The 20,090-nt window shown below is 43.4% G+C and overlaps 1 protein-coding gene across 2 annotated transcripts in view; it reads right to left on the bottom strand.

Moving 5' to 3' along the window:
- Filip1 (filamin A interacting protein 1) overlaps positions 1-19,688 on the bottom strand; it is a 150,715-nt gene extending 131,027 nt beyond the window's left edge. The window contains exon 1 of one of the 2 annotated variants that reach the window (XM_075965130.1): positions 19,239-19,688. The gene's annotated coding sequence lies outside the window, so the exon portion shown is untranslated. The remainder of the gene's footprint in view (positions 1-19,238) is intronic. The other variant, XM_075965131.1, reaches the window with a different exon arrangement.
- Between the last annotated feature and the right edge of the window lie 402 nt (positions 19,689-20,090).

Here is a 20,090-nt window from a genome sequence, read left to right as displayed (position 1 = left end):
CATGAAATTCAAGTGCTCTGCAAAGCAAAGAAAAAAAAGATATCAACAGTGAAGAGACAGCCTCCCGAATAGGAGAGAATTCTTGCAATCATACATCTGGTAGGTAGTAATAGATCTAGAATCAACAAAGAAATCCAAATATATCAAAATATCCCATCAGTAAATCAGCAAATAAACTGAAAAGTTAGATCTAAAAAGAAGGAATGGCCAATAAATGTTTGAAAAAGTTTTCAACATTCTCAGCCATTGAGAAAAGGTGTAGCAAAAATGTATCGGGAATCCATCTCAATCCAGTCAGAATGGCTGTTGTCAAGAAAACAAATGACAAAGACGCTGGTGAGGATGTGGGGAAAGAGGACCCCTTCTTTGTTGTAGGGGGCCGCTTCATTTCCCGGCCTCCCAGACTCCCAAAATAACCACACAGAAACTGTATTAATTAAATCACTGCTTGGTCCATTAGCTCTAGCTTCTTATTGGCTAACTCTTACATTTAATTTAATATATAATTAATTTTATATTTTATCATGAGGCTCATGGCCTACCAGCAAGGTTCCACCATGTCTGTCTCCACCAGCAGCTCCATGACTTCTCCTCACTTTGCCTTCCTTCTCCCAGCATCCAGTTTAGTTTTCCCCATGTAGCTCTGTTCTACCCTATCAGGCCAAGCCAGTTTCTCTATTAACCAATGGTATTCACAGAATACAGAGGGGTATCCCACATCACTTCTTCACTGCTGATTGGAACCCACACTGCTACAGCTACTATAGAGATCCCTATTGAAGCTTTTCAGAAAACTAAAAGCAGAGCTATCGTAGAATTCATCTATACTTCCCCTGAGTATGTCAGGAATATCTGAAGGAACGTAAGTCAGCATAGCACAGAAATACTTCAATATCAGTGTTTATTCAGGCACTGTTCAAAACAACCAAGATACAGAATCATAAAGAGAAAAAATAGAGAATATGTATGTGTGTGTATGTACGTTTTATTCAGCCACAGAGATTGATGAAATTCCATCATTTATGCAAAAGTAGATGGAAACGGAGACCATGTTTAGTGTAATTGGTCAGACTCAAGAAGACAGATACTGAATGTTCCACGTGGAAACCAGATCCAAATACTTATATGTATATGACATTAGAATAGAGCAGGGGAGGCAATGAGATGGGGAGGAAGGGGTCTAAAGGGAGAAGCAGGATGATAGAGGGTAACAGGAAGGCAGAATGACAAAACTGCACATTTTCTCTCATACGTAGCATCTAGGTTTAACTACCACACACACACATAGGGCATGAAAGCAGGAGAAATATTGTGGTGGAGGAAAAGGATCAGAAGGAAAAGGGAGGAAAGACAGGGGAGGGTAGTGACGGCTGAATATAAGCAAAGTATAATGATATATATGTGTATAAATGTCAACATGAAACTTGTTCCTTTGTACACTAGCTAAATTATTGCTATTCTAAGAATAATCAATGCACCCAGACAGAAGTAAAAATGTAGCCTGATTTGCACAATTTTTATATATACTAGTGGTAAAGGATGTTCCAAATTGACTTTAAACGAGACAACAGGAAGCTGACTTGGAAAAGAGGAAGGTGCTTAAAAAGCCTGACAGAGGAGCCCACATGAGGAGTTCACATGGAGAAGGGAAGCAAGGCTTGCACGCAGACTCGGATGTGACATTCATGAGGGCAGCATAGCAGAGAGAGACCAGGGATTCAAGTGGATTTCAGTTATATAGAAAGTACAAGAATACGTGAAACTCAGCCTCAACAAAACAATTCCCACACATCACAGTGTGACTAGATAAGGGATACAAGAGGAGAGAGTACAAAACACAGACACGAGAATATTAGAGCTAGGCCCTTTAAAGAGAAGGGATGAAAGCATTGCTAGCTAAACTGGAGCAACCCCTGTAGAAGGAAGAGCCAGGCTATAAATCCAACAGTAGATACTTGAAACTGGTGATCATACCACACAAACCCTCCAGACGCCGTCTGTCCTTTGCATGTTTGTGATAAAGTTTAATATGTACATTAGATACAAATATGAGTTAATAACAAGATGTAATAAGTACAACAATATATTATAATAAAGTATCATCCCGTTCTTTCTGTCTCCATCTGTCTCTCTCATGTCTCTCTGTCTCTGCCTGTCTCTCTCTCCTTTTTTTTTAAAGATGTATTTATTTATTTATATGTATACAATGTTCCTCCTGCATGTATGCCAGCATGTCAGAAGAGGGCACCAGACCTCACTACAGATGGTTGTGAGCCACCATGTGGTTGCTGGGTATTGAACTCAGGACCTTTGGAAGAGCAGGCAATGCTCTTAACGGCTGAGCTATCTCTCCTTCTGAATGCACTTCATGTTTTTACCTTCTCCCCTTCACTATTCCCATGCTTTGGGAGTTTTACTCAGTAAAATAATGGCAGTTCCTTGAACACAACACTATGTTGCAGACGATTGATCCTATAACAGAGGTGGCTACTGATGACAACCTGGCCGGAAGTGTGTACAGCCAGGGTGATCCATATCCCAGGCAGGACAAAGCTGGGAGGCACAGGAAGTCACACCACTCAGAATACTACTGAATTTCTAAAACCTATGAATTGTTCATTTCTGACGCGTCCTAGTTAGCATTTTTCAGGTGGCGCTGTGTGAGATACTAAGTGTCTAAAAGCAGAGAAAAGCAAAATGATGCATGACAAGCACAGCTGCGTTTTTGTCTAGCAGTCACCAAGGAAAAGGTGGCAGCAGAGTGCACCCATTGCCGTTGTTCAGACTTCCACTCTAGTGAACAGTATTCTCTGTGATACTTGGCCTCAGCCCTCACACGTGGGTATGAGAAAGGTAAGCGATCTCAGGCTGGCATGACAGCTCAGTGAGTAGAGGTGCTTGCCGTTCATACCTGTCTATTCGAGGTCAAGTCCTGGAATCTGCATGAAGGTAGAAAGAGAGAACCCACTCCACAAAGTTGTCCTCAGACCTCCATCTGCACACACACACACACACACACACACACACACACACACACACACACACACACCAGGCATGCACACATAACAATAAACAAGTATAAATAGAACCGTCACTACATCTGGAAAGACAAGGCAAGCACACACCACTGCTGACCTCAGCCCCAGGACCAAACAGCAAACAAAGATGATGCAAATGGCAGGCTTGTCTTCACGAAGTGCCTAGCAACAGGAGAGGCTTCTCTCAAAGCAGGACAGCCTCTCATCCCACGCCCGGAAAAGAGGAATGTGAGCTCACAGGTCTCAAGGGAGTTTCCCCTCACATCCCTGCTCCATACCAGTCCACTAACTGTCAAGCATCTGGGAATCATGCACCTCCCTTATGGAGGGGACTCCCCTACGGGGCTCATCCAGCCTTGATGACACTGTATAATGTGAGCTATCAGTTTATGTGCGGACAATAATATTCCTCAGGAAACAAGATACCACCAAGAAGTCCTGGCCACTTCAGTGGTTACATAGGATGGGCTGTGAAGCCTGCTTCAAAACTCCAGTTCAGAAAGCTCCTTCCTAGGAAATCTACCAAGCAACTGAGGGAGTTTTTTAAAAAATAAGAGTCTTTAGGTCTGCCAAATTTTTCAGAGTCGACGTAAGATTTGAAAACAATAGAAGGAAAAGAAAACAATATGCTCTCAGAAACATCACATGTGTGTGGACTCTCCTATTTTTTCAGATTAGAAATATGCTTATTTTTCTTCTGATTATAAGCATTTTGTCACATATTGTTGAATTGCCTTTCAGGAAGCCTGTTCCTGTCACATTTCCCACCAGCAATATATAGCACCCTTTCCTATTGCCCTTACTACACTAATGTCGGAATTTTTGAGTCTTTTGTTAACATGCTGGCTGAAATCATATCAAATCCTTTTAACTTGAAGTTTCGACTCCCAGTAAGGTTAAACAATCTTCCACAAGTTTGTTAGAATTATTTATGTCATTTATACATTTCTCTATTACGGTGTTTCCTTTATTTATTTAAAAGAGCTTCCTATTTTAAAGATATTGATCTTGATTACTAAATCACAAATTGCTATTTGAATTTTAACTCGTAAAAGTTGGTGTTATTTCTGTCTTGTTTATCTTGGGTGAGACAGGTTTGCAAGTAGTTGGCCTTGAACTCACTACACAGCTAAAACTGGCCTTGAAGTCCCGATCCTCCTGCTGCAATCTCCCAAAGCATTGGGTTTACAGCATCTATCTGCATCCATGTCTTACTCTGTTGTTGGTATATGTGGTGTTTTTTTTTAATTGTTATTTTTGTTTAAGAATTTTCCTCAATTTTAAAAAAAGTCAAATTTATTTGACTATATTGTTCCACTGGGTTTCTAAACCTTTTTGTTTGATACTTATTTACGTGGGGGTGGTAGTGGGGTGTGCATGGGTGTCAGAGTGCACTGGAGGTCAGAGGACAATTTGCAGGAGTTGGTTCTCTCTTCCACCGTGTGGGCCCCAGGGATCCAACTCAGTTCAGTAGGTTTGGCAGCAAGGTCCTTTCCCATTGAGCTATCTCACTGGCCCAACTTCCTGGAGTCTTTCTTGCTTGTTTGTTTGTTTGTTTGTTTGTTTGTTTTAAAATCTAGATTAGGATGGTTCCCCCAAAACAATCTATCTACTTCTATGTACATATTTGAGGATTTTAAATTTTTGTTCTATTTTTTTCTAACTTAAATTTTTGATCTATTTAATATGTATTTGAGTCTGACATAGAAATTTAATTTCACTTCTCCGGAGTCTTTATTTCAACGCTGTTGGCTCAATGGCAATGCCACTGGAGGTTTGCTATGCCTGTGTTCCAACATTAAATTTTTATATGGCAAGGTGTGAGGGGGTTGTTTTGTTCTGACTTTTACTTTCTGTAATTTTTCCTTAGTCTCCTCATCTGATGTAAACTGATTTTGATACCACTATGAAAGTATTTCCTTTTTTAAAAAAACTTTTTATTGCTTCTCTGTGGATTTCACATCACGCATCCGGATCCCATTCATCTCCCTATCATTTCACATCAGTCCTCTGCCCTTGCGACCCTCCCCCCTCAAAATAAAATTTAAAAGAAAAACAAAAGGCAAAATAAACAAAACCAGAAAGAAAGAAAAAAGAAAAAAAATCTCACTATGAGTCAGTCACACAGTACACCCTTTAGTCTATACATTTTTCGCTGTAAGTGTTCATTGCTATGAGTCATTGGTCTGGTTCGAGGCCTCTGGCTTCTGCTATACCCTGGCTACTGGGCCCTCACTGGGGCTCCTCTTGGTTCTCCTGTTGTTGCCCTGTGTCAGGGAGATCCTGCACCTTTGGGTCTGCAGGACCGGTGCTCTCACATGCTCCGGCAGACCATAGATGGGATGGATGTGGCGGTGGGCCAACTCACAGCCCTGGTTTGGGGTCTGAGTTTTTCCTAAGTCTTCTCAACTGATGTAAACTGATCTTGATACCGGTATGAAAACGTTTTAACTTGTGTGGCTTCAATTGTTTAAAAGGCTTTATTATTTATTTATGTGTACATCTCTGTGTATACAGGCACTCAGGTGCTCACAGAGGCGGGAAGAGGGTGTACTCCCCGGCACTGGAGGTACAGGCAGTTGTAAGCCATCCAAAGGAGAGGGTGCTGCTGGAAACTAGAGTCCTCTGCAAGAGCAGGAAGCTTCCTCTCTGAGCCAACTCTTCAGCGAGGCAACATTTTCAACTTGTGCTTTAAAGCCTTCTCGGCTGGTTCCGGAGTTCATAGCCTCAACAGCAGTGAGGTGCTTGGCAGATCCAATATGTCTGAGTATTTTGTTCAAGTGCACAAACTTGTAAAAGGCCAAAAGCAAACACCTTGGTAGGATGCCTTCGCCACCCTTCTCAAAGCGCTTGCCGTTCTGGAAGAGTGTTAGCAGTGTGAGTGGTGCGGACCAGGAAGTTTTCAGTCCGCAAATGCTTATTTCCCGGGCTCGTTAAGTTCACTACAGTCTGAAGTGTGATGAAAATGTGTGTCTATAGTGGATTCTCTTCACGATATTTCTAAGACATTAAAATTATCACATGGGGAAAGAGTGTGACTTCCCAGCCCCCCCTTGGTTAAGCTACGTGAGCTTGTCCCAACAACTCTTGGCACCTTTCAATCGTGTTTATGTCTGCTGCATTCCCTGGGTTCTTCTCTGGCCAGCCCTATTTCCCCTTTGGCTTTACCATTCCTACTTTACCACAGCAAGAATCAATTTACCACATATATCACTTGACACCCTAAACTTGTAAGTGGTCCTGCTTCTGGGACCCCACAACACCAAGTGCTTACTGGTTACATGGTATTGAGGTTGGGCTGTTTGCACTTGTACCCCTGTGAGCCAGTACAGACGATGCAATATCAATAGAGCATCTCAACCTTGGTTCCTGTTGTGCTTTGAATACTAAATGTCCCCTTAGGGTTATGTGTTTCGACACGTGGTTGTTCTGGTAGTGCTGTTTGGGAAGGTTGTGGAACACTTGTGAATCCTCACGGAAGTAGTCACGGGGACAGACCTTTAGCCTCACTTCCTGTCCTCACTCATTTTCCTAGAAGTGGATGAGAGTGAGCAGCCAGACTCTGGCTCCTGCCGTCGCACCTTCATTATCTGTTGCCATATCTTTCCTGTCATGATGGCCTTTGTCTCCTAAAAATAAGCCAAAATACATCCTTTGACCCCTAAGCTACCATGGTCAGGGGATTTTATTATAGCAACGAGGAAGTAACGAAGACAGTGCCTCACAACACGAGCCTTAGCAAATATGTGTTTCTGAGTGAGATGCCTACTGAAAGAAGCAAGAGACGCGACGATCTCCTATTCTGTTCTTGGACTTGGTATCACCAGCTGCTTTGACGCTGCATTCAAGTAGCGGCACTTCACAGTTTCCGGGATTGCCTCTCCTCCACAGCTCCATGAATCCCACCACCCAACCCTCCTTCCTGCTCCTTCTGATAGGCTTTCCCACACGCTCTAAGAACTCAGAACTGCGTTCCATCCTTAAGCGCGTCACACCCACGTAGGCCAGCCGCTACTTGAGACCACTGTTTGCCGTCCAGCGCCATGCCACTGGGATCCCGTGTTCCATCTGTCATGGTCCCAGCTCAGCGTCAGTCTAGCCTCCTTTCTGACTACAGGAGTCTAACTGAACCCCAGGACTCGATCTCCAACAGGAACTGGTGGAGCAGATCCCCCTCTGCAGTCACTTGCTCTCACATAACCCAAATCCTTTGAAATCTCACACAGCAATAGACACGCCACGCTATGGAGAGAAATCCAACTCCTGTGAAAATGTCCAAAAACAAACTGAAATGAGATGTAATCCAGTTAGGCATCCAACTGTAGTCTTTCATTAGCACTGCGCGGTAAACAAGAGCTCTGTCTTTTGTCTAATTTGTTTCTCAAACGGACAAAATTCTTCACTCTCTGAGAAACCACAAGCCACTTTCGTCTGGCTGTTCCCCACCCTTGTCCTGTCTTCTGTTTGAGCTCAGAGTTCCACGTGCTCGTCTTGGTAAGAGGCCACCACAGTGCATCACCAGGAACACATGTGTGCCCTGGGACTTTCTTCCCTGGAAGCTGGGAACACTGATGTACATTACGGCATTGTTAAAATCTGGAGGAAGTGATGCAACGGGCGGGTGGGGGGGGGGCTGTAGCAGAGAAGGCAAGATCAAGCAAGTCCTCTCCGCGTTTCCTCTGGGAGCGACCCAGGGAGCGTGCACACGGGTGGGGGGACTCGGTGGTATCCATCAGCTGGAACTGTCAGCGCGGACATTCATTCAACGGCAGCTGTTGCTTCACCACTTGTAGGGGAGTGGAGCAATCTGACCTCCAAAATAGATTTCTGAGGATGAGAGCCCTTCCAGCTAATGACTACAGGAGAAGCCTGGTTGTGGGGATTTTTCATGAGCTCGTGTGAAAAGATGAGGAGCAAACAGTTGCCATTAAGCCTGGGTTGAGGCTTGGGCTGTGGTATGAAGGTATGCCAAATAGCGTTCTAGCTGGCTACCAGAAACGCGTCTGTACCTTGGTGATCAGAGAGACAGCCACCCTTACTCACCTCGTCACATCAGCTGCTCAGAGAGTGTTGGTCGATTTTAGTTTACTGTTTAGAAAAGGCAATAATGTCATCACTAGGGTGAGAAGCAGGAGAAAGGCCTGGAGCCACTGGGCTATTTTATTATCTTCCTGGTTTGGGGTGGGTAAGGAGGCAGAATCTTTCAATAAGAAAAACTGATAGGGAATACTTTCTCACGTCCATGATATTTAATGAGTTCAATTTAACAAGCACTTGTTCAATACTCGTAGATGATTCTAAAACCAGTCTCAAATCATAATTGAGCCTATTTTAGCATTTATTTGTTTATTATAAAATAATCACAATAATCTCTTGCTTCCTATTTGGTTTCTCTTGTTTAGAGAAATTTATGAAATAAAGTGTGTCGTTGATTTTTAGCTCAAGAAAGGTTCAGTTAGCCAGGTAATGTTTATAAATTTTCTTACAGGTATTCAAAAGCCTGCTCCGTGGAACTTGAAACTTATAGAATCCATTACAAATTAGTTCCACATGTACTACCTAGAAATGCTGATTTTACAAGCTCTTCAGACTGGATTGACCCACTGACCTGTCAGTCTCACATGACGGAGCAGCTCGCTCCCAATGCACCTGCTGCTATAGAAGGGAACTGATTAATCCCTTCCTGTTGTTGTGGACTGTGTCTGAGAAGCTGGGGAGTGGTATGGAAGCGCAGGCCGAGGACTCTTAGGCAGAAAGGAAGGGACAAGCCGGACTCACGAGGCACAGAAATGCCAAGAATCTACACTGGACTCAAATGTGTGGTTAGAACAACTGGCAAAGTAACGAGAACACACTCCCACGAGAAAGACATGAAGAATTGCATAGACCTCCAAAGAAGGAAAGGCTAGATCTAAGGAGCAAAGCCACTGGGAGAAGTCTTGAAGGCAATGGGGATGCCCTAACCAGATTACTCACTGGGAAAAAAAGAAGGCAAGACACAGACTTCATCCCTAGTCAAGCAAAATCCCAGGCGTGAGAGCTAACCACACCAAAGCCAGCTGCCACCAGACTCTGACGCTAAAACAGGGAGCAGCTGCGGTTACACCTTATACTCTCAGAGCAAGCTCCAAAATAGCAGAGGGATTAAGAGTGGACGAGCACAGGCTGGGGAGTGCCTGGACTGCTTTCAGACCTGCCACCTGCTAGCTCTGGGGAGCAAGGCAGATGCAATCCCCTCAGCCTCCTTTTTGGGTGGAATCAGTGTATGTGAGTACCTATCTCATCCACCTACTTTACAGAAGGCATCAATAATCGCTAGCTGCTAGAATGTTTCCTAGACCTGGGTGATAGAGAGGAATACACTAGGACTTGAAGGCTTTGAGTTCCGGTCCTTACTCTGAATCTAGCCTACCTCTGTGCCACTTCCATAGAACTGAGATGCGATCACAAAAATGAACCAGGAAGCTGTTACTGATCTCGAGTCCAGACCCTAAAAGCTAAGTCAAGATATGATGCTGGGGTCAGTTCACCGAAGACAGAAACGCAGCCACTAGGAGGTATGGGAAGTGCCCACTAACAAGCCCTGGGTAAGCTCTGTTCCCGTTCCAATTCAACCTTGAGAGGACTTGGAAGCTTCTGCCAAGTGACTTCCCCTCCAGATGCTTTTAGATAACTGGTTCTAGCACAGGAACACAAATTAGAGTCACGTGAAAGCCTCCACACAGATCAGTTTGAATCAGAACCTCTGGGGCCATAGTCTAGGCACTTATATTCTTGGAGTACTCCCAAGAGACTCAGATTCATAGGGTCCTGTTACCATTGGGATGCAAAATGGCCTGCGTGAACACTTGGTCTCCAGGTGCTAGCGCTAGTCCTGTCTTAGGTGCCTGGAACCTTGGGGCTGTGGCTTCACTGGCAGGAGAGGGTTCCTGGGGCTGCACCCTGAAGGTGGTATCTACTTTTGGTTTCCAGATTGAGTGCTCAGCAGCTTGCTCTACCATGTTATAAGCTCCCACTGCCACTGACCAAGCCACTGTGACGGCCATGCCTTCACGGCCATGATGAACTGCTCCTTCCGAAACTGTGGACCAAAGAAAACCTCTCCTCTGTTAAGATGATTCTGTAGGTATTTCTTCACAGGGACAGAGCATAACTAATACAAGAGCGTTAATACCCACCCAACTGGAGGCTGTGATGATCCTACTTGAAGTGAGTCTACAGGTACCCATGCTCCTCTGTATCATGGGAGAGATGGCCCCAGTCTACAAAACCACTGGCAGTGTAAAACTCAAAACCCATTCCTACTTACTATCTGAGCAGGCACAGAAGTGTTGAGAAAATTAGCAGCTCTTACAGAAATCTCAGTCACTCTTAAGTAAGTATGATAAATCGTTCATATCTTCCACTTAAGAGACATTCACTAAAGACAGTATGGAAATTATCACTCAGTTTTGTTGCCAAAAGAAAGTTAGGGTAATTGACTGACAGGGAAAAGCTTCTGGAAGCCACCCAGTCAAGCTCTTTATCTCCAAAGGATAGAAGACTAAGTATTCTCCTCCTTTGGCAATATTAGGTCTTTTAACTTAAAGGCAGGGAGGACTAAGGGGGAATTCTGAATTTACTTTAAGGGAATCTACAAATGAAGCAGAAAGCCTTGATGAAATCAATCACTATCTCACCATTTTGCCTCCGTTGCTCTGTATGAAACAGGTCTATGCCGCAAAGGAAGCCGCAGCTTTGCTTCAGGAAGACATACAGCCTATAAGGCACAGTGCAAGTCCTGTGCATCAGCCAAGAAAGTACTGGGAGGAGCACTCAGCTATGCTAACATAGTTGCCAAGACACTGCTTTCAACTTATAGAATTTCTCGGAAGGAAAAATTAATTCTATTATGCATCTTCATTCTATGTGAGACATTCTCTTTGGGGGAATTATTTGATTCACTGGGAAAATAAACTACTTACAGACTCTGGCGTAAGAAAAAGCAAAGCACTATATACTCCATCAAAATGTTATTTAGGGACACTGAGAGAAGACTCAGTGGTTAGGAGTACTTGTTGCACTTGCAAAGGACCTGAATTCAGTTCCCAGCACTCAAATAGAGCTGTTTACAACGGCCTGTAACTCCAGCTGCAGGGAGTTACAACACCTGGAGCTCCCATGGGCACCTGAAGTCACATGAACATACCAGCATACAAGTGTATACATATATACATAAATCAAAATAATAAAAATAAATATCCTTTATATTATAACTGTTCCCCTTTTCAAACAGTTCTCCTTTTATTTCAGACAATCCAGGAGGTAAATGCCAACTGGTGAACAGAATCTAAAACTTTCCCATTTCTGAACATCCAGATACTTAGCATTATGTAACTCTTGTGTTAAAGAGATAAAAGAATGAAAAGAGTATCCAGCAAAATGTCTTGGCAGTGCTACACAGTAGCCAAATCCCAGCTATACAGTGCATGTGTGTGTGTGTGTGTGTGTGTGTGTGTGTGTGTGTGTGTGTGTACACATGTACATATGTAGGCATGGCAGTCAAACCTTTAATCCCAGCACTCAGGAAATTGAGGCAAGAGAGCCGCTAGCTCAAGGCCAGCCTGGGCTACATAGTGAGACCGTGTCTCACAAACAGAAAAATGTTGAGAACTGTCAGGTAATTGTTTTTAAACTAAGAGGCCTCTCTGCTACATTCTACTTTGTTTTGTCTTTGGTTTTGATGGGACAGCCCGCTGCCAGTTGACACCTTCACCCAAAATGTCTTGAAAAGCAATCAGTCACTAGACTTGGTACTGCACTCTGTGCCCCAGCTCTTCTACATCTTGCTGGGTTGTCAGACTTCACTGGCCATTGAGGCCTTTTGGGAACTCTGGGAAAAGTCCCTTCAGTCTGTTTATTCTTTGCCTTTGGTGAACCTTCTGTATCCACAGGCACAGCGGAGCCCTTTAGTGTTGAATTCTATACTCTCCCTTAAACACGACTCAGCTACTGGGGGCAGGGATTACTCCTTGAGCCACTTCCTGCATTTCAAAAAGAAAACAAGGTTGAAAATAAGGCATAAAAATGGTCAAATCCCCTGACTTTGGATTTTATATCTGCCACTGGACAAATTAATTAGCATGTAGAAATCTTATTTTCCTAATCTATGAGATAGGGCTAAAAGTGGTAGATCATTTTTCTAGTATGTTAAGACCCTGAGTTCAAACTCCAATGAAGGGTGTCATCATAGAGTTGCTGTGAGAAGAAAATAAAGTCATTTACAGGATAGGCTGGCATACCGCCTAGCACAAAGCACTGGAGTGTAGACTGGCTGTTATTAACATCATTTGCATATATTACACACAATTGCATGTAAATGAAAATACATACAGCTATTGATATCTTTATATTATGTATCAAGACTTGGGGCTTAAGTGTCCAAGTTCCTGGTAAATTCCTGTTATGCTGGGTAATGGTCTGTTGAATGGGCAGAGTTTTGAAGGTCAGAATGTCTTAACAAGGTTGGGGAACACCCTAAGGAGTAAACACCACAAACACAGCCAGCAGAACAAGCAACAGGTTGCGAATCAAGCATTCCGTTTGGTGGTGCCCAAACCAGCAGACGATGCCTAAAGAGACAGCATGTGAACACCAAGCTTACATGATCCAAATACCAGGCTGCTCTTCATGCGTGGGTCCCTTACCTAACAGCTAATGGAGCCCAGAGAGCCCTGAATGCCTCCGGTGTCGCTTTTCGAGACTTATAGAATAATGAGGGAAACAGTGAGGCAGGCAGACCCTGCTGGCTGGACTGGGGAGCCAGGCCATCTTTGTTTTCATTTTAGTGTGTGTTGTCGTCACAGTAACTGCAGGCTCCAGACGCAGGCCCTGGGTGTCATTTCCTCATGTGCGTCTACTGCCACACTGAAATAGCATTATGAACTCAGCAATGCCTCTTCCTTTCCTGTTGTTCTGTAGCGCTCCAGCCCAAGCAGAAAGCTCGAAAGTGAGTTAGTTGAGACATAAGTGTATTAAAGAAAAAGAAAGTTAATTTATCCCTATTACTGTATTGCCTGTGACTCATGAGCGTCTGGGGGGGGGGGGTTATGTTTGCGAAAGTCTTGCAGATACACAAGATAAGTTAGCCATAACCTGATTGTGTTGGTGACGTCAGCAATCTGCTGCTCTCAATCAAATCATCTTCTGGTGTCAGATCTTTAGAAAATTACTATTTTAAAGAACGTGTTTAACCAGTCCTCCTATGTTCATTCCATGGCTTTTCTTTGGATTTTCTTTACAAAAGTAAGGGGTAGATGATTTATATGTCATACCTGGGAGGAGCACGCTGACAATGACGACAAAAGAAAGACCAACTATTCCTAAGTGTAGACATTTAAAATCCTCAGCCACAAAGCAGGAAGCATGATTTTCACCATGTTGAGACAAAGAGAAACTCAGCCCAGAAAAATCCTTCACCTTAAGGGCTCCATTAAAGGCAAATTACTTGAGATAAATTCTGTACTAGCTTTAAAATACCCTTTGGTTTGTCTTTCACCAGCCCCAGAAACATATAAATCACCCAGTATTGCACACTGACACCATTTCCCAAAAAGGAAAAGCGACACAAACCTACCCCATGCCTTGGTGTCGCAGTGGCTTAAACAAGGCCCTCAGGGATGGGGAGCATGGGGTGCTGGAGTAGCCTCATCTCGGTCCAGAGTTTCTCGCGTTGTCAATCAGAGCTTTAACAGTAAAACAACTCAATTCATGTTTGACTTTCCTCCTGAGTTCTGCCACAAGGATGCCTGGCCTTTGAAATCAAACTGCCCCAGCTACTACCAGAGACAGTTGCTCTCTGCCAACAGCCTTTCTCTTTCTTACTAGGGAAAGAGTAAAACTGACCATTTAAGGAAAAATTAATATACTTCAGTATGCTTGCCTGAAGTTCCTATATTTTGGTCTTAAAGCCTCTGCAGTGAATCTGCAAAGCCAAAAAAAGGGCTTCTCTCTCTCTCTTTCTCTCTCTCTCTCCTATCATCTATCTATCTATCTATCTATCTATCTATCTATCTATCTATCTATCTAACTATTTCCATCCTCCCTTCTCTTCTTTTCCACAGCAGGTTTTCACTGGAGAATGAGAGTTCTCAAACTCAGCTTACAGACTCCTCTTGTCAGCTTACAGAAATGGGATAGAATCGACAGGTCTAAACCGTAGTCACCACACAAAGTTTACTGCTACTATAACTACTTAGAACACACCCCCCATCAGAATGCTTCCTATATTTTGTTAAATTAGGTGTATACAGCATATGCATAAGCATCTTTGTGATGTGAAACCGTTATTGTTTGTCTTGTGGCTGATTTTCTTGTCATTTTTAAGACTGACTAGGATTAAGAGCAATGAATAGCAGGAATTCATTTCTATTCGGTAAGGATGATGTTAGCCTGAGATGACCTTTTTTGGTCTTTTCACTTTATCGGTTACTAAGTTAGTGAAACAAAACAAATCATCCGAGGGAAGAAGTAGAGAATAATATACTCAATATCATCCCCTCTATGGAAGTCGGCATGGCTCTGTATTACCCAGTGTAGCTGGCTGGGGAAGAGTCAGCCAAGCCCTAAGTATAAAGACATTTTATCTCCAAGTGCAAATATAGAAACAAGAACAGCCTATCCTGTGGGTGATTTCTTAACCTTTTTAGTAATGCTTCTAGAAGACACAGGACTGCTGAGTGATAACAGGGGTGGGGGTGAGGGTTGCAGCCTAAATTCCATCTGCAATTATTGGCTGCTGTTCAGACTGTCTGCTTAGGGCGCCCAGCAGCACTACGATGTCCCAACCCGGATTCCGACATAAAGAATGAACCCTCTCTTGCTTACAATGGTGAGCAGCAGTTTATGAACCATCTGAGGACTTTGTGTGCAACTAGGATTAGAACAGACAATCACACTTAAGGGTGACCGTAGAGGTGAGACTAAATGGGCTGGACGACATATCAAGCACATGCCTATGCCAGTAGCTGGTTAATCTTCAAACAACACAATGAGGACAAAACACTGTAACACTGAGGTAAGGAAGCCAAAGCACAGGGAATCTGTCCAAGGCCACAGCGAGTTGAAACCTGAGTCCGGGTCACCAGCCTTGTCTATTACTTGATATTCTTGACCCCTCTTCCATGACTCTATCTTTACTGCTAGAACTTCAATCAGATTCAAGGGAACAAATATTATTTCATTAGCTTATCTTTTATTTTGTTGACAAGTATTAAAATACCATATAAATTAATCTATAATGTAGATTTTATATCATTTTTCTAAGTTGTTACCCATGATTTTTCTCTTGAGCATTTTTGTTAAGGTTTATAGTAATATAAGCTTGCCCACCAGACCCATGGCTTTCTATTTAAAAACATAAAGTTAGGGAAGTTAAGTAAAGTGTGGATTAAACTCCGTAGTACCCTAACCTAAGTCTGAGGCACCTATTATACCTTTTATTATCTTTTTTATTTTTAAATAATCTTCACAAAACTGGAGAGAAGGCACTGTGGTTAAAAGTGCTCCCTGCTCTTGAAGAGTTCATTTCCCAACACCCAGTAATCACGGTGTACAGCTCAGGGCACCATGGAATCAAATGCCATCTCTGGCCTTCTCAGTCATCATCACACATACGGCATACAGTCACACAGATACAAACACATACACATAGACCAAAATAAATAAACCTGGGGAAGATAACCTACTTCTCTTGCATTGGATCTGAGTTCAATTCTGAGCTCCAGAGTCAGGCAGTTCATGGTGGCCTGCAACTCTAACTCCTATGGAGCTCTATATCTGACCTCATCAGGCGCCTGCGCGCGCGCGCACACACACACACACACACACACAAAACAATAAAAATAAAAATATTTTAAAGAGAAATGTCCATCTAAAATGAAAACCGCAATGTATAATACTTAGAATGTATAGACCCCAACATTTCATAATTAAAAACTATAAACCATGAGGAGACCATTGCTTAATGAATATATTAATTATTTCACAACTCCCAGTAGGAACCCACTTCAGAATATAAAGAGAATGCTTTTGTTTTGGTGAACACAGAGAAAATAGCCTCAAAGGCCTTTTATGTTCTTGCTGTCTCTCAGGCTGCAGGTCTCATGGGTGATTGAAAGTAGCACCAACAAACATCTGTGTTCTCTATACCTAGGGAGAAGATCTCCAAAATGACCGTGATATTTTAAGTGTTTTATTGTTCATGGCAAGATTTTAATTCATGACTCATAAGTAGAAAGAGTCATGATTTAAATAAACTGACCAAATGTACCCATATAAGAAGTTTGTCCCTAAAAGATGATTTTAAAAACTATGAGGTACAGAATTTAGAGGTTTAGAAGTCTGGGTTCCCATACTGAAGGAGGTGGATACATGTCTTTTTCGTATCATTTGTGAGGCATGCAATAACAGCTCTACAGTCAGACGTGTAAACACAATTAAAATTAGTAAAATACCAAGCTTTTTCATTGAGAAAAATTTTAGGTAAAACACTATCAGCCATACTTCTAGTTGGTTTCTTGATTTAATACATCCTCACATTCTCATCATTAGAAATCTGGAACCTAAGAAGTTACTAGATTGTCCTCAGTGTACACGGGGCCAAGAAGCTCCAGAACTACCCAAAAGATTTTACAGAACAATCCCAGCTTTAATGAGGCCACGCCTACCATGAAGAGCCCTAACATAAACAGCATTGGCGCGGTCAAACTGAGGAGCCACTTCCGGAATCTCTGTGAAGATGGGAGGGGATAGTCTGCATCTGAAAGGATAAACACCGTCTCTACTGGAGCAGAGTGTGTCCCAAGCAAGGTGAACGGCATGAGGAGGGGCAAGGTCTTAAAGTAGCCACTGTTTTTATCTGAAGAATGGTCCATGACCTGAAGTACCCGAAGCCAAGGGACGTTGCTGTTGAGTAGTGGGAATGAAACTGGAGACTTTAAGTAGGTGCCAGATGATGGAGGGTTTTTAAATGCCCAGTCTCAGTGGTTGGCAGCAACAAAGAGTCCCCCCTGGATAACCAAAGTGTAGACTGACAAGCACAACCAAGTAGAAACTTGATCAGCAGCGGTGTGGTCTGAATGGTAATGAGGCTGACGGTGGGTGGGTAGCATATCCAGATAAGAGCCAAAGAGAACAGCAATGGCGTCCTACCGCACTTACATGCTTTTATAGCCAAAGGCAAGAGGGGCCACTCCAAAACGGCACACACACACACACACACACACACACACACCACACACACCACACACACACACACACACACACACACACTTGAATGAATCAGGGGATGGGTCCGTGTACTCATGGAGGGCGATTTTTGTTCAGGCAGTGGAGGCAACCACGTGGTTTAACTTAGCACCTCTTCATTCTCAAGGGGAAACTTGGAACCATGAAAACAATTCATGATACTCAAAACTCCACTTCAGCAGACGTGGCCTTCACTCAGGGTCAAGCCCTGTGCTGTTATCTAAAAGCTGTCTCGCTGACTCCATAGAAAATCGAATGCCTCAAACCAGTGGTAGATTCCGGCCTTCCTGAGGTATGTGGAAGCCAGCAATGTGACCCTTCCTGGGATTAAACAAGAAAAATGCGGAGCATCTAGTCCTAACTTTTCACGCGTCTTCCAAGACAAAGATATTTCATCTCCAGCAAAGTACCACGGGTTTCCTCTCTGACCCGCAGGCCACACATGCACACTCACTATTATTTGTATATGTTGACTATATTGGATTAGCTTCTTTTACTTTGCAAACTAATCACATCATCAGAACCATGTAGCGTGGTGTAGATTGAAATAACAGCATTATTTCTTTTTCCTAAACACAAACTGTATGATCATCAATCGACTATTCTTAGAATAGGAACATTTACCAAAAAGGCTTACATATGCTCATTTGTCAAAGAAAAAAATTTCCAAACTGGCTAATGGAAATTCTTTTTTCACATGACACAAATGGGTTTTCTGTTTTGTTTTGCCTTGCTTTAAAGGCGGAGTCTCACTCTGTAGCCCAGGCTGGGCTAAAACTTACTATGTAGCTGAGGTTTGCTTTGAATTCACTGCAATCTTCCTGCCTCAGTCTCCCCTAGTGCTGGATTTCAAGTGTGAGTCTCCACGACTAGTGTTCAAATAATTTCTTTGAAAAAATGTTTTTCAGGGCTTTCTTTGATATTGTCCTTAGGTTTATACATCCAACCTCTCTGGATTATTTGAAGAAATAATTCATCTTCTTAGGCAAATTCAACCCCAACTATAGACAACCAGGAATCAGTATTGATTAGATCAGCCATTTGTAGCCACAAGCTGAGAGACTGAGTGTGAACTTGTCCACTGTAGGCAGTTCTGATTAAGGCGAATGTCACCTCACGAACGGGGAAACAACACACCCTCAAAGGACACCGAGCTTCCTTCACACTGCTGGAAATGCGCTCTTACACCCATGCAGCTTATGGAAGGATTTTTTCCCCCTAAAGAACTTCGGTCTAAGTTTCTTAAAGCAGAATCCACTGTGTCCGCAAAAAAGCAATCACTCCCTTTAATTAATTAACGCAACATCCTCCTGAATATTCAACTGCTGCACAAGCAGTGAATCAGCAGCGGGCATATCTTGCGCGAGTCAGATACATTTGGGCAACTGCAGGCAAATGAGGTCAGACCCAGCACAAGGTGTCCCTGCCATCAGAGAATCCGGCAAACCCCAGCGGCGCAAGGAGCAAGGAAGGGGTCAACAGCGCAGCAACAGGGACACCAGACAGGATTTTCCTCAGTTACCACACAAGCTGCTCGGCTATTTTCAATAAATAAAAGCTATTTCGCCCGCGAGGAAATGTCCCCTCTGTGGTTTAGCCACCCTGGCTGTGAGAGGAGTTCATCATATTCCTATTACCTGCAAGAACACGACTCACTCAGCAGGGCTAGCTTGACGGCTATTAAGACATCACAGAATGCTGTGTTTAAAAGGAACTCAGTATAACTGTGAAAAAGAGAAGTTTCTGATTTCTTTTTAATAATTCACACAGATTCTAAAATCCCTACACGTGCTCTCCCATCACAGAACAAGAGAAGTCCAAGCAAGAGACAAAGTAGAATTGGAGCGAATCGTTTTCTTGTGGAAACAGATTTAAGAGAGTAAATATATTCTTGGGGTGAAGGGGGGGTCTTACCTGCTGGCGGCTCCTTTAACCAAAGAAGTATCCTTTCTCGGAGGGCTTATCCCTTGACGAACCCAGTGGTTTGTCCCACAGCCCAAGAGTGGGTCCCGGAAAACTAGCCAGCCCAAAAGAAGACTGGGGAAAACGCTTTTCCCACTCTGCTGGGACTAGCCAGTAGCTGAAGTCATACAGGAAACGGCACGGAGTAGCTGCAGCTTCTCCTTCAACAGTCGGGATCAGCAGGAATTGGAAGCCGCCTATCTCCCACCCCGACTTTTGTTTCAAAGTTTTTTCAACTGTTGCTAGGTGTTGTTGGGCTCTGAGATTAGGTTTCTCCTCCTGCGGCTCCCGCACACTGTCAGCGCGGTGACTTTGTTGGGGCGCTGAGCTGCGCGTGCTATATTTAACCAGTGTTCTCAGCGAGGCCAGCCTGTCAACAGCTGAGGAGTTTGCAGCCGGCCCTGCTCAGTTCCTAGGCAGCTGGGTTATCAGCCCCGCATCCCGCTCACCCCGGAAGGATCCCAGGAAGCCGGCAGACCCTTTTAAGGACCTCTGCTTATTTCACAGAGGTAATTACTGTTTGCAGACAGCGAAGTGGGACTTGGGCTTTTTAATCTGAACAGAAACAGAGCGGCAGTTGTCTTAGGCAGAGCAATTTCCCAAGGCAATATTCTACTCAATTAGACTCTTAGATAAGTGTTGTGATTTTTTTTAATGCATCTAATAGTGCGCTACAGCGGTTGAGAAGATTCACAGAGATCATTTCCAAGCAGCTTTCATCATTGGAGAGTTACATTTATAGCTCGATCACTTACTCTTAAAAGACCTGCCCTGCTGCATATATGAGGGCTTTTCAAATAAGGC

Source organism: Microtus pennsylvanicus, chromosome 3 (genome assembly GCF_037038515.1).
Source record: "Microtus pennsylvanicus isolate mMicPen1 chromosome 3, mMicPen1.hap1, whole genome shotgun sequence".
In the NCBI taxonomy this organism is placed as follows: Eukaryota; Metazoa; Chordata; class Mammalia; order Rodentia; family Cricetidae; genus Microtus; species Microtus pennsylvanicus.
The sequence above is the reverse complement of the archived record's forward strand: the minus strand, read 5'-3'. Positions and strand labels throughout refer to the sequence as shown.